The sequence below is a fragment of the Sturnira hondurensis genome, unplaced genomic scaffold (genome assembly GCF_014824575.4).
Source record: "Sturnira hondurensis isolate 20B ecotype Veracruz unplaced genomic scaffold, ASM1482457v3 Scaffold0017394, whole genome shotgun sequence".
NCBI lineage: Eukaryota > Metazoa > Chordata > Mammalia > Chiroptera > Phyllostomidae > Sturnira > Sturnira hondurensis.
In genome coordinates, this window is record NW_028090025.1 from 1,471,616 (window position 1) to 1,486,425 (window position 14,810).

Sequence of the window (14,810 nt, forward strand, 5' to 3'; positions counted from 1 at the left end):
TTTTATTATTAAAATAATGCGTGTACTTTGCAAACAATCCCCAAATTACATAGAATAAATAGAATGATATATAGTCTTATCTCTGTATACATAATTACTTTTAACATTTTGGGGCATGTGCATGTGTGGGGTTTTTTAAAGATTTTATTTATTTATTTTTAGAGAGAAGGGCAGGAAGGGAGAAAAAGAAAAAGAAAAACACCAGTACATAGTTGCCTCTCACATGCCCCCTTACTGGGGACCTGGCCTGCAACCCAGGCATCTACCCTGTCTGGGAGTTGACCAGTGAAACTTTGGTTTGTAGGCTGATACTCAATCCACTGAGCCACACCAGTCAGGGCTGTTTTTTTCCTATGCATAAGCTCAGACTGAAAATACTTTTTGACTCTGAAACAAAAACAATAGTTAAAATTACATAAAAGATTAATTTCCATTACAATTAAGGAATATACATCCGTTACTTATTTGGTGATTTTTTTCTTTTTTTCTCTGGGAAAAGCATGAACACAGCCTCCTACTACCACAAATTATGCAGTTGATATGCCCACATTTTGGGAAATTGCAGGTGTCAGCACATCTGTAGTGCAATAGATAAGTCTTGCCCTGGGAAAACTACCTTCATGATCATGGTATCTCTCCTGCCAGGTAAGTATGATTTATTTAGAAACAAAAAATACATGAGCATGAATAAAAATTCTAAGAGTTCAAAAATATAGAAAGTAAAAAATAGATATTTCACTTACTAAAATGCTACTTTTCTCAGAGGAATATTTATTAATGTTAGAGTTATGTAATATACTAGATAGTATAAATATGCTTTATATTTTTGATGGAGTATTTGATGCAGATTTACCATACTTTTTTAAACCAAGAGCTTACTGATGAAAATTTAGTGATTTAATGCAACCAATCTTCCAACAAACATCCTTATGCACATACCTGTGTATATATATGAGTAAATATGTGGTACATATATTTCTAGAACGATAACTGCTGAATCAACAGAAATGTGTGTTCTGAGAGCTATTGTCAAATTGCCTTGCAAAGAGATTGCAATGGTAGCACATACAAGGGACGTAATATCGAAATCTTTAACTTCTGCCAATCTGACATAGAATATAGTGTCTGTGTTTTCATTCTTATTTCCTTCATTACGTGCAGACCAAACATATTTAATGTGTTTCTAAATCATTTGTATTTCTTTTCATGATTATATTTTTTCATCTTTAACTTATTTTAGCCTATTGGGTTTGTGTTTGTTTGGCTTCCAGTGAAAGCAAAACTTCATACAAAGCCTTGGGTTCAGATACTTTATTTCAAAAATAGTCACAGAAGACAGGAGTTAGAGAGTTACTATAGTGAGTCAGAGAGAAAAAAGTAATAAAAATATATGAATGCATTATATAGTCATTGTAAGTTTTAGGTACAAAACAGAGCAGACTCATCTCTCTCTGCTGCTTCCCACCAGGTACAACTAATTACAAATGCTGAATTTAAAAAGCATGTGGAAACAAAAATAAAACTTTGAAAGGTGGTGAGAGAATGCCAAGGTGCTTTGGGACTCTCAAGACTGGAGAAATAACAGAGGCAAGGTGTCTAAGTTTTCCAGCTCCCAACTTAGTGACAGAATGTAGCCCAGAGAGAGTCATTTCTCCTCTATATATAACAGTAGTCCCACAACCAAAGCAAAATATTTTTAGGAGGCTCAAGAGCAATAAGAGACCAAGGGAGGCACTCACTTTTCCTACTGGGCTGGAACTCTGTTCCCACACTGGAAGATACTGGGCCAGCCTGGTAACACCAGCAAGAAGCAAGAGGGATTCCATCACAAAAATCACCCCAACCTCAAAAGGTTTCTTGTCTCTACTGGCATGAAACTCTTTCCCTACCCAGAGACATTAGGGCACCAGTAGATGGGTTCCTACAACAAGTGCCCAGTCAGAGAACTATTCTCCATCACCCACAAAAACATCACTGCTAAGAAACTCTCTTTGCCCTCATGGCCTGAGACTCCTCTCCCTGACACCAGACACTAGGCCCCGAAACCTAGGGAAACATCTGCACCACCAACAGGTAATAATGGGAGCTACAGCAACACCAGTTAAATCAAGCAGACCAAAATAATATTGCAAAGCCTCTGAAAATAAGTAAACTGTCATTGTACCTACAGAAAAAAAACGTAGACCAGGGCCTGTGCACTGAAACTAGGAAAAATGACTGCCTGTTCAAATATCCCAACATAATAAATAAAATGTGTAGTAAACAATATAAATCTGTCACACTAAAAACCAGAAACAGTACAACTTGAATAAGAAAAGATATACACCAGATAATGATAGTAAGACAAATCAAATGTTGGAATCATGTGGAAATCAGCATCACAGTAGCATAACACATCCCTTTTATTTGTCTCCCCTTTCAACAACAAAAAGTAGAAATTTACAAATAAACAAGAGTGCCTCTTGGGGATATGTGGAATCCAGCTCTGTATGCCAAGGGATTTGGGAAAAATCTCACCCACTTATATTTTGGGTGATGTGTAGACAGACCTTGGTAATAGTGGTGGAAACTACTGAAGACTATATGCTAGTTCTAATCCCTCTTGGCTATGCTTTGGGAGCACCTGAAAATCACCAACTTGAGCAGACAGCTGCAGATAAGAGAGACTTGGTGGAAGTCCAGGTTTCCAGAGGAAGAATTTAGCACTCCTTTGAAGCAAATATATATATATATATATATATATATATATANTATATATATATATAAATGAGTTTGTACATATTGGAATTGATAAGAAAAAAATTAACTTTGACAGTATCAACCCTCCCCTAAGAAAGCATAGCTTTCCAGAGTATTAACTTGAGAGCTCCATGTCTGGGGAGAGGGAAAAATATTAGGGGAGTGTCATATAAAATTACTGGAGAAAATTAAAGGGACCCAGTTCATGCCAACTGCATTTTAGTCTCTATCAGGAAGTCTGCTCTCAGGCTGCAAGAAAATCTTACCCACAGATCCTACCCACTGGTCCACAGGTACCCTCTGTGAACTGCATACCAAAACTACACCTCCTCTGTTTGGAACCACTTTACCTGGTTTTCAAAACTGTAATCCCTTATGGCTAAGGCTGAGTAAAAAGACCTTGGGACCACAAGCTACTTAGGAGACAAAGCTTATCTTCCTTATATGGGCACCACCTCTGCCCCTTTCACTTCACCCTGCTTGGCCCCAGGCAAATGACTGGTTAGCCAATTACAGGTAAGATTCCTCAAAGGACAGACAACCTAAGACAAGCACAGTCATAAAAAGGCCCTCAAGGAAAGACTTGGGGAGCTGTAGAAAAAGGGAGTGATGGACCCTCACTCCACAGCTTTGACATAACCTGAGTCCTCATTCTGTCTGCCAGAAGTCTCTTAATCTTTTGGCTGCCTTACTCTCCGTGCCTGACTTAAGCCTGAAACAATGCCAAAGGTGGGTGTGGCCCTGTGGTGGAAAGGGTGGAATCCTTAGGGCAATCAGGCCTAAGAAAGATTGCATAAAATCCTATGAAACATGCTTTACTAATACCCTCAATTTAAATGATAAGGGCCCAAGCATGAAGTGAGTTTCTTCCCCAAAGTTTTACCACCTTCTAACTATCTGACCCTGACTCAGAATAAGCCCTCAGAGTTCTTTGAATGTTATCTATTGTTTAATCATTTCTGCATGACAATTATTGATGAGCTTTAGTACACACCCTGTATTCCTGTGCAAATTGAAAGCTTTAAATAAAAGCTTGTCAAGGCAAGGGTTGGGGTGCTCTCCTCTCAACAGAGTGGCTGTGCCATAACTTTTCCTCCACAGGACTTCAGTGGTCTGTGTGAGATTGTCTCATCTCATCCACAACACCATGGACACTGCAGTCCACTGTCTGCATCACTCCCCCAACACTGCAGCTGGTTTTCTGTGTTGTTGAAAAAGTAGACTAGGGAACATGCACAGTATGCAAGCCAGGGTCTTCAGGAAGTCAAAAAAGTATAAACTCAACCTGTAGTGCCAAATTAATGAAAACAAAAATGAGGGTATCATCAGCTGGCTTGTTGCATTATAGGACTGCGAAAAGACATAGAAGCTTAAGAGTATTACCATAAGAGGGGACAAGGAGCATGAAGAAGGTATATCCACACAAAGCCTGAGAGACCTAAATATTTTATTACAAATAAAAGATCTTTTATAATAAGAGATATTTCTACCATGAATGTAGTTAGTAAATATTGGAAGAGGTGGCTGTTACTTCAAAAGTGAAAACAGCAACAGAAAACTCCAAGAAATATAAAAAATCAAGGAAACATAACATTACCAAAAAATCACAATAATCTTAGAGTAACCAAATGCAAAGAGATGAAGATTGGTGATTTACCCCCTAAAAGAAAATAGATGTTTTATGGAAACTCAATGAGCTACAAATACAAAAAGACAATTTAATGAAATAAAAAAATAACATGGTCAAAATGAGAAATTAACAGAATAACAGAAATACTAGTGAAGGACCAAATAGATATTCTTGAGCTCTGGGATTCATTAAATGAAATTTTGAAATGCAAAAGAAAATATGCTGGCCATAAAACCAGTCTTAGGAATTTAAGGACTGGAATTGTACTAAACATCATTTAATACCAGAATGGTATAAAACTAAAATCAAAAATAAGAAACTGTGAAAAACTACAAATATGTGGAAATTAAAGAGCAGACTACTGAATATCCAGTGGACCAAAGAGAAATCAAAGGGGAAACAGGAAATATTTCAAAATAAGTGAAAATGGTAAAACAACATGCCAAAACCTATGGGGTGCTCTAAAAGTAGTTTTAAGATTGATATGGAAATAAGAGACTGTATTAATTAAAAAGAAAGTCCAGTGAAGGAAAACTGTGGACATTTTCAGACTCTTTTCAATCCCAAGTGGCAATCCCACAGACTCCAAGTACCAGGATCAAGAAAAGCTACATCCATAAAACTTCAACTGAGCCTTCTCTGTAGATCTGGGTGCCCTTAAATGCCACAGTTGGTTATTAACAGTATTTCCAAACAGGAAAAGCAGCCCTGCCTGTCTCTGACACCTCAGACCCTGTCTACTCCTAGAAAGAATATGACTGAGTGTCAGCATACAAGACATGGCAGGAGGTGTGACCACCAGTCAACAAGCTGGAGGGGAAAAGCAACCAATGAATGAACCACCAACAAACAAAGCCCAAGTACAGTAAGAGAAGCCACACAAATTGAATAAAGTGTAACCCTAGAGCAACCAGACAAGTAGACCAAAGGGACTACACCATTGCGTTCCACAGAACTCCTACCACAGAATTCTATGCCACAAAGACAGGCAGATAAAACAGAGCAATTGTAAATGCAGAATCAAACAAAAATAGTCAGCTAAAATGGGTGGAGGACAAATCCCAATCACAAGGAATAGAGGAATCACCCCCAAAAAAGCTAAATGAAATGGGGGCAAGCACACTATCAGACATAGACTTTGCAAAAATGGTTATAAGGATGCTGAAGTGTTGGGAACTGCTCTGCTTGGTTTCAGGAGTTGTAACTGCCCAACATGGCTAAGTCTGAGTGAGCAACCTCTGGAATGTGAGCCACTAAGAAGACAAAACTTGTCTCTGGTAGCAAACACTGCTTGTGCTTCATTTCCCTGCCCCCAATGCATGGTCCGTTAGTCCATGATGGGTAAGACCCCTCTGAGGGGGGCAACCTAAGCCAGACATGATCACTTGGGAGGCCATCATGGAAAGATTCTGGGGGCTGCAACAAACAGGGAGTGATGGACCCTCACCCCAGCTATCCTGACATAGCCCAAGTCCCCATGTCCTCTAGGAGAAGCGCTTCCTGGCTCTAATCCACTTAAGCCTGAAAACCTGTGATGGGGAAGGCGGTGCAGCCCCTTGCTGGCTAGAGCAGAATCTGGGGTGATCAAGCATAAGAAAGAGTCCCTAAACGTCCTGTGAAGCCTGATTTGCTAAGAGTGCTTTCATTCATATGATAAGGGTCCAAGCAGGAAATGAGTATGTCTCCCAAAGTTTCTGCAACCCCCTTTCCTGACAGACAATGACTCAGACTAAGCCCTCAGATTTCTTTGAAATGTTATCTACTGTTTGATCCTTGCCGCCCTGTATTTCTGTGTAATACAACCCAATAAAAGCCGTTGAGGAAGGGGCTCTTGGCCTTTCTCCTGCGAGAGACTGGCCACCTCTCCTCCCGAAGCAGATCATGTCTTGGTAGTTTTACTTTCATCCGTGGCAGACAGGGAGACCTTGCTGGCAAAGTTGCCCCCACACTCAAGGAAATCAGACAACTACAAGGAACTGAGGGGCAACTACTGCAGCATAAAAAAGGAAACTGAAAATGTGGACAAGAACCAGGGAAAATGAAGAATACAATATCTGAAATGAAAATAAACTAGAAGGAAATATAATCAGTCTGGATGAAGCAGAAGACTGAATCAGCAAGCCGGAAGACAATGTAGAAACAAATACACAAACAGAGCAACAAAATGAAAAGAAACTCAAAAAAAGAATGAGTACAGTTTAAAGGTACATCAGGACAACGTGAAAACTAACAACATTTACATCATAGGAATATCAGAAGGAGAAGAAAAGTAAAGGATATAGAAAACCTCTTTGGAAAAATAACGACAGAAAACTTCCCTAACTTGGTAAGGGTAAAACCATTCAAATTCAGGAAGCACAGAGGGTTCCGATCAACATGCATCCAAAGAGGACTACTCCAAGAGATTATAATTAAAATGCTAAATTTTAAAGACAAAGAGAGAATCTTAAAAGCGGGAGTGCAGAAACAGGTAATAATATACAAGAGAGCTCCGATAAGTCTAGGAGTTGATTTTTCAACAGAAACACTACAAGTCAGAAGGGAATGGAAAGAAATATTCCAAATAATGAAATGCAAATGCCTGCAACCAAGACCACTCCACCCAGCAAAGCTGTCATTTAAAATATAAAGTGAGCCCAGGATGGTGTGGCTCAGTGAATTGAGTGCCTGTCTACAAACAAAAGGGTTGCCAGTTTGATTCCCAGTCAGGGAACATGCCTGGGTTGTGGGTCAGTTCCCCACCAGGATGCACATGAAAGGCAACCACATATTGATGTTTCTCTCCCTCTCTTTCTCTCTCATTTCCCCTATAAAAATAAATAAATAAAATCTTTAAAAAATAATAACCTGAAATGAAAATGGATTAAACACCCCAATCAAAAGACATAGGTTAGCTGAATGTATAAGAAAACACAACCTGCACATATGCTGCCAACAAGAGACCCACATCAGAACAAAAGACTTACACACACTAAAATTGAATAGTTGGGAAAAAATATTCCAAGCAAATGGATAGGAAAGAAAGCCAGGATAGCAGTACTCATATCAGATAAAATATATTTCAAATCATAGGCCACAAAAAGAGACAAAGAAGGTCATTTTATAAGTCTAAAGGGAAGTACCCTCCAGTAAGGTACAAACACTAGACATTATGCACCCAACATAGGAGCATCCAAATATATAAGGAAAATCCTGGAGGACTTAAAGAAAGATACAGACAACAACACACTTATAGTAGGAAATTTTAACACCCCTCTTTCAAAAATGGACAGATCTTCCAAACAAAGAATCAGCAAGGTCATTGTGACACTGAACAACATGCTAGATCATATGGGCTAAACTGATATATACAGAACATTTCACCCCAAAGAAGCAAAATACACATTCTTTTGAAATGTCATGGAATATTTTAAAAGATAGACCACACAATAGGACACAAAACAAGCCTCAACAAATTCAAGAAAATTAAAACCACATCAAAAATTTTCTTAGGCTACAATGGCTTGAAACTGGAAAACAATATCAAGGAAAAAACTAAAAAACATTCAAATATCTAGGGACTGAATAACATGTTATTAAACTATGAATGACTAAACAATGAGATCAAGAAAGAAATCAAAAAGTTTCTGGAAAGAAATGAAAATGAACACACAGTCACCCAAAACCTACAGGATACTGTGAAGGCAGTCCTGAGATGTTCATAACAATATAGGCCTACCTATAAAAGATTGAAAATTTTCAAATATACAATGCAACCCTACATCTTCAAAAGCTAGAGCAACAACAACAACAACAACAAAAAACCCAGAGTGAGTAGAATAATTAAGATCAGAGCAGAATTAAATGACATAGAGCCTAAAAGGATTAATCCAAAGGATTAATAAATCCAGGAGCTGATTCCTTGAAAATATAAAAAATATTAACAAGCCTTTACCAAGAGTCCTGAAGAAAAAAGTGAGAAGATCCAAACAAACAAAAACAGAAGTGAAACAGGAGAACTTACTATGAACTAGTATGTACCATGAAATTTGAAAACCCAGATGAAGTGAACAAATTTCTAGAAATCCTCCAAAACTGAGTCAAGAAGTAGAAATCCTGAATAGACTGGTATCAGCTAGTGGAACTGAGGCACTAATAAAAAAACTCCAGGCACCAGAAAGCCCTGGGCTGGATGGATTCACAAAATAATTTTACCAAATATTTAGTGAAGAGCTCACCCCAACTCTTCTCAAACTATTCCACAAAATTCCTCATGAAGACTCCCATATACTTTCCATGAGGCCATTCTTATCCTAAATCCAAATCCAGACAAATATACAACAAAAAAAGAAAACTTCATGCCAATATCACTAATGAACATAGATACTAAAATCCTCAACTAATTCTTGGCAAACCACATCCAGAAATACATTAAAAACATCATACACCATGACGAAGTGGGATTCATCACAGGGATGCAAGCAAAGTATAATAATTGTAAATCAATAACTATAATACATGAACAAAAGGAAAGACAAAAATCACATGACCATATGTCCTGGCTGGTGTAGCTCAGTGGATTGAGTGGGGGCCTGAGACCCAAAAGATCTCGGTTCGATTCCCAGTCAGGGCACATGCCTGGGTTGCAGGCCAGTTCCCAGCAGGGAACGTACAAGAGGCAACCATACATTGATATTTCTCTCCCTCTCTCCTCCCCTTACCCTCTAAAGATAAATAAATAAAATATTTTAAAAAATAAAAATAAAGGAAAATGGCGGCGGAGTAGGATGGAGCGACTGCAGTTCTCCTACACTTGGGGGAAAATCCTGGCAGATTTACAGAAGAACAGCACAATCAATTCCCCAACCAACAATTCCCCAGCATTTATGAAAATAAGAGACCAGAGATAGTGACGAACCAGACAGCTGAAGGTCGTTGGGGTCTCAGGGACGCAAGTAAGGACGGAGGTGGCCAGACCGGCGGCAGCCATTAGCCGGCGCGTAAAGACCTCGGAGCCGCGGCTGCCGCAGCGGTTGGAGCCCAGAGGCTTCCTTCTGTCTGTGCCCAGCGACAAGGGCGTCTGCCACGGAGAACTCATCCGGAGCCCGGAAACCCTGAGAAAAGTCAAGGGCAGCGGCAGCGGTGGCGGCGGCGGGAGGACGGCAGCCATTGGCCAGCGCATAAAGACCTTGGAGCCTTGGCTGCCTCAGTGGTCGGGGCCCAGAGGCTTCCCCCTGCACCCAGCGACAGGGGCGTCTGACACAGAGGACTCATCGGGACCCTGGCACCTGTGAGTAAAGACAAAAGCGGCAGCGGCAGGGCCGGCTGCCCTCGGGAGCCAGGCACCCCAGAGTAAAGTCAAAAGCAGCAGCGCGGGACCAGCAGCCATTGGCCTGAGCGTAAAGACCTCGGAGCTGCTGCCGCCACAGCTTCCAGGGCCCAGAGGCTTCTGTCTACCCCCAGCATCAGGGCGTCTGCCACGGAGGACTCAGCGGGAGCCCAGCAACTGTGAGTAAAGACAAAAGCGGCAGTGGCAGGACCGGCTGCCCTGGGCCAGCCCAAAACGCCTCGGAGCCGCTGCTGCCACTGCGTTAGGGGTGTAGAGGCTTCCGTCTGTGGCCAGTGCCATGGAGGACTTGTAGGGAGCCCAGCACACAGTGGAACATTGGGCTGGCTGCGGGGTCCCTGGAAGAGCTGGCTCCCTCCCTCACCATCTAGGAGGGGCTGGGTGGCAGAGACCTGTCTGTCTAGGTGTGCAGGGAGGGTGGCAAGGACAGGGGGCCGTGTTCAGTTGCAATCTCTGTGGTCGCCAGCCCACCAGCCTGCCAGCCCAGGAAATTTGAGAGGAGCATTGTCCTAACCAGTCAGGTTGGGGATTGGGCTGGGCTGAGAGGCACGCTTTCTGGAGAAGTTTTTACAGGAAAGTGGACTGAGGTGTTATGTGAAGGCAGCTTGACTTGCTTCTCACCCAGCCACAGGACAGTACCAGATCCCGTGGGACCAAGGCAGCCTGTCAGGTGGGCGGGCGCCTGCACCCCAGTCTGGTAGCCTGGCTGGTGGGCGGGTGGGCGCCTGGGCCTACAACCCAGTCCACAGAGGGGTCCCACTGAAACCAGAAAAACCGGATGGACAGTTTGAAACCAACAAGGAAGAGTTTTTGTTGTTGGGATTTTTTTCTTTTTTTGTTTTTGTTTTTTACTTTTATTTTTAAACTTTTTTCAGTAATCGTATATATTTTTTTTAATTTTATTGTTGCTGTATCTTTCAGTACTCTGTTCCTCTCCCTTCTTTTTTCCTGTTTTAGTCTCTCTTCATTTCACCCCAAACTTATTGCTTTTTCCACACTTCTCTTGCCCTTTTTTTGTGTGTTTGTTTGTTTGTTTGTTCCTTTCTATAGCACTGTAAATACTTCACAACACATCTCTCCAGTCTTAGCCCACTTTACAGGTTCCTGAATTCTATTACTGTAGTGATTAACTCTACTTGCTCAAACGCTACGTCTGTTTACTATTCTTTACTCTCACCTTACCTCAAAATCTGACCACCTGCAACCTCACTGCTTTCTACATACAACTCACAAGCCTTCCATCCCCAACAAGAGACTTACCTTTGGTCTATCCTTTCCTAGAGGTGACAAATTGGGCTGAAGATTACATTTAACACTATATAGAGCCTAAAGATCTTCTATCTCTTCTCTGCCAGCTCTGACTGTAAATATCATAAAGTACTCTCCTGCTGTCATAAACCATTTTGCCTCCCCCTCCAGCTGATCACACACACACAAAGAAAGGAGTAGGTGGAAGCAGAGAACATCAAGATACCTGCAGGAGACTGTACCACTGAATTTCACAGGAATTCTACCACAGAAGTTCACACCATAAACCTAGGGAGTCAGAACAGATCAATTTAAGAAGCTGAAGCTAACAAGAAGAGTCTCATAAGCAATGGGAAGACAAAGAAACAATGCCCAAATGAAAGAAAAGGTGGAAGTCTCAGAAATAATGTTAGATGAAAGAGAGGCAAGTCAGCTATCAGATATTGAATTCAAAGCACTAGTTATCAGGAAATTCAAAGAGCTCACAATGAGCTACCAGAAACTAGAGGGGAGCTACCATGAGCTCTCCGCAAACTATATCAACATGAAAAAGGAAATAGAAACTATCACCAAAGGACAAGAGGAAATGAAGAATACAATTTCGGAACTGAAGAACACAGTAGAAGGAATGAAAAGCAGGATCGATGAGGCAGAAGATCGGATCAGTGAGTTGGAGGACACAGTAGAAAGAATCTCCCAGAAAGAGCAAGAAAGGGAAAAGAGGCTCAAAAAGAATGAAGATGGACTAAGAGAAATGCAAGATAATATGAAACGTAATAATATCCGAATAATAGGAATACCAGAAGGAGAAGAAGAAGAACAAGGGATAGAAAACCTATTTGAAAGAGTAATGATGGAAAATTTTCCTAATTTGATGAGAGAAAAAGTTACACGAATCCAGGAATCACAGAGAGTCCCATTCAAGAGGAACCCAAAGAGGCCCACTTCAAGACACATCATCATTAAAATGGCAAAATTTCAAGACAAAGAGAGAATCCTAAAGGCAGCAAGGGAGAAAAAGGAAGTAACATACAAGGGAGCCCCAATAAGGTTAGCTACTGACTTCTCAATGGAAACACTCCAAGCAAGAAGAGAATGGCAAGAAATATTTCAAGTAATGAGAACCAGAGGCCTACAACCAAGGCTACTTTACCCAGCAAGGCTCTCAATCAAGATAGAAGGCCAAATAAAGAGCTTCCAAGACAAAAGAAGTCTAAAAGAATATGCCTCCACCAAACCAGCTCTACAAGAAATACTAAAAGGGCTGCTTTAAGGAAAGGAAGGAAAAGAGAGAGACAGAGAGGAACTGTGGTACAAAAATGGCAATGAATAAGTCCCTATCAATAATAACCTTGAATGTAAATGGATTAAATGCTCCAATCAAAAGACATAGAATAGCTGAATGGATAAGAAAGCATGACCCACACATATGCTGCCTACAGGAGACCCACCTCAGGACAAAAGACCATCACAGACTAAAAGTGAAAGGCTGGAAACAAATTTTCCAAGCAAATGGACAAGAAAAAAAAGCCGGGGTAGCAATTCTAATATCAGACAAAATAGACTTCAAAAAAAGGGCCATAAAGAGAGACCCAGAAGGTCACTTCATATTGCTCAAGGGAAGAATCCAGCACGAAGACATTAACATCATAAATATATATGCACCCAACATAGGAGCACCCAAATATATAAGAAAAATCCTAGAAGACTTCAAGAAAGATATTGACAGCAACACAATTATAGTAGGGGATTTTAACACCCCACTGTCAAAAATGGACAGATCTTCCAAACAAAATATCAACAAAGATATAGCAGCATTAAATGAAACTCTAGAAGAAATGGACTTGACTGATATATATAGAGCGCTTCATCCCAAAGAAGCTAAATACACATTCTTTTCAAATGCACATGGAACATTTTCAAAGATAGACCACATGATAGGACACAAAATGAGCCTCAACAAATTCAAGAAAATTGAAATCATACCAAGCATTTTCTCTGACCACAAGGGACTGAAATTAGAAACCAACCCCAAAGGAAAAAACCCAAAACACCCAAAATCATGGAGACTGAATGGTATGCTATTAAACAACGAATGGGTCAAGATTGAAATTAGGGAAGAAATCAAAAAGTTTCTGGAAACAAATGAAAATGAACTCACAACAACCCAAAACTTATGGGACACGGCCAAGGCAGTCCTGAGAGGGAAGTTCATAGCAATACAGGCTTACCTAAAGAAAATAGAAACATTTCAAACAAACAACCTAACCCGACGCCTGCAAGAACTCGAAGAACAACAACAAAGACAGCCCAGAGCAAGTACAAGGAAGGAAATAACCAAGATCAGAGCAGAATTAAATGACATAGAGACCAAAAGCACAATTATAAGGATCAATGAATCCAAGAGTTGGTTTTTTGAAAAGATAAACAAAATAGACAAGCCTTTAAGTAGGCTCATTAAGAAAAGAAGAGAGAGGACACAAATAAACACAATCAGAAATGAAAGAGGAGAGATTACAACTGATACCACAGAAATAGAAGGGATTGTAAGGAATTACTATGAAGAACTGTATGCCAAGAAATTTGAAAACCTAGGTGAAATGGACAAATTTCTAGAAAAATATAATCTTCCAAAACTCAATGAAGAAGAAGTAGAAAGCCTGAACAGACCAATAACAGCAAATGAAATTGAAGCAGTAATCAAAAAACTCCCATCACACAAAAGCCCCGGACCAGATGGTTTCACAGGAGAATTCTACAAAGCGTTTAAGGAAGAGCTAACCCCTATTCTTCACAGACTATTCCAAAAAATCCAAAATGATGGGAAACTCCCAAACTCTTTTTATGAAGCGAGCATTATCCTAATTCCAAAACCAGAGAGAGACACAACAAAGAAAGAAAATTACAGGCCAATATCACTGATGAACATAGATGCTAAAATCCTCAACAAAATATTGGCAAATCGCATCCAACAATACATCAAAAAGATCATACACCATGACCAAGTGGGATTCATCCCAGGGATGCAAGGATGGTTCAATATCCGCAAATCAGTAAATGTAATACACCACATAAACAAAAGCAAGGACAAAAACCACATGGTCATATCAATAGACGCGGAAAAAGCTTTTGATAAGGTACAACACCCATTTATGATAAAGGTACTCAGCAAAGTGGGAATAGAGGGAGCATTCCTCAATATAATAAAGGCCATATATGAAAGACCTACAGCCAACATCATACTGAATGGGCAAAAACTGAAAGCTTTTCCACTAAGATCAGGAACAAGACAAGGTTGTCCACTTTCACCACTTCTATTTAATATAGTATTGGAAGTTCTAGCCACAGCAATCAGACAAGAAAAGGAAATAAAAGGCATCCAAATCGGAAAGGAGGAAACAAAACTGTCACTGTTTGCAGATGACATGATAGTGTACATGGAAAATCCTATAGACTCTACCAAAAAACTGCTGGAACTAATAAATGAATTTGGCAAAACAGCGGGATACAAAGTCAATATCCAGAAATCAAAGGCATTTCTGTATACTAACAATGAATCAGCAGAAGCAGAAATCAAGAAAAAAATCCCATTCGATATAGCAAAAAGAAAAATAAAATATCTGGGAATAAATCTAACCAAGGAGGTTAAAGACCTGTATGCAGAAAATTACACAACACTGAAGACAGAAATCAAGGAAGACACAAACAAATGGAGACGTATACCGTGTTCATGGATTGGAAGAATTAACATCATCAAAATGTCCATACTACCCAAAGCAATTTACAGATTCAATGCAATACCTATTAAAGTACCAATGGCATATTTCACAGACATAGAACAAACACTTCAAAAATTTATATGGAACC

General features: G+C 40.1%; 1 non-coding gene across 1 annotated transcript; it reads right to left on the reverse strand.

Annotated features, from left to right (window-relative positions):
* Positions 1–489: 489 nt before the first annotated feature.
* Positions 490–653, reverse strand: LOC119002096 (U1 spliceosomal RNA). Its single transcript, XR_005069678.1, has one exon. It is a non-coding gene; the product is annotated as a U1 spliceosomal RNA (small nuclear RNA).
* Positions 654–14,810: the final 14,157 nt, after the last annotated feature.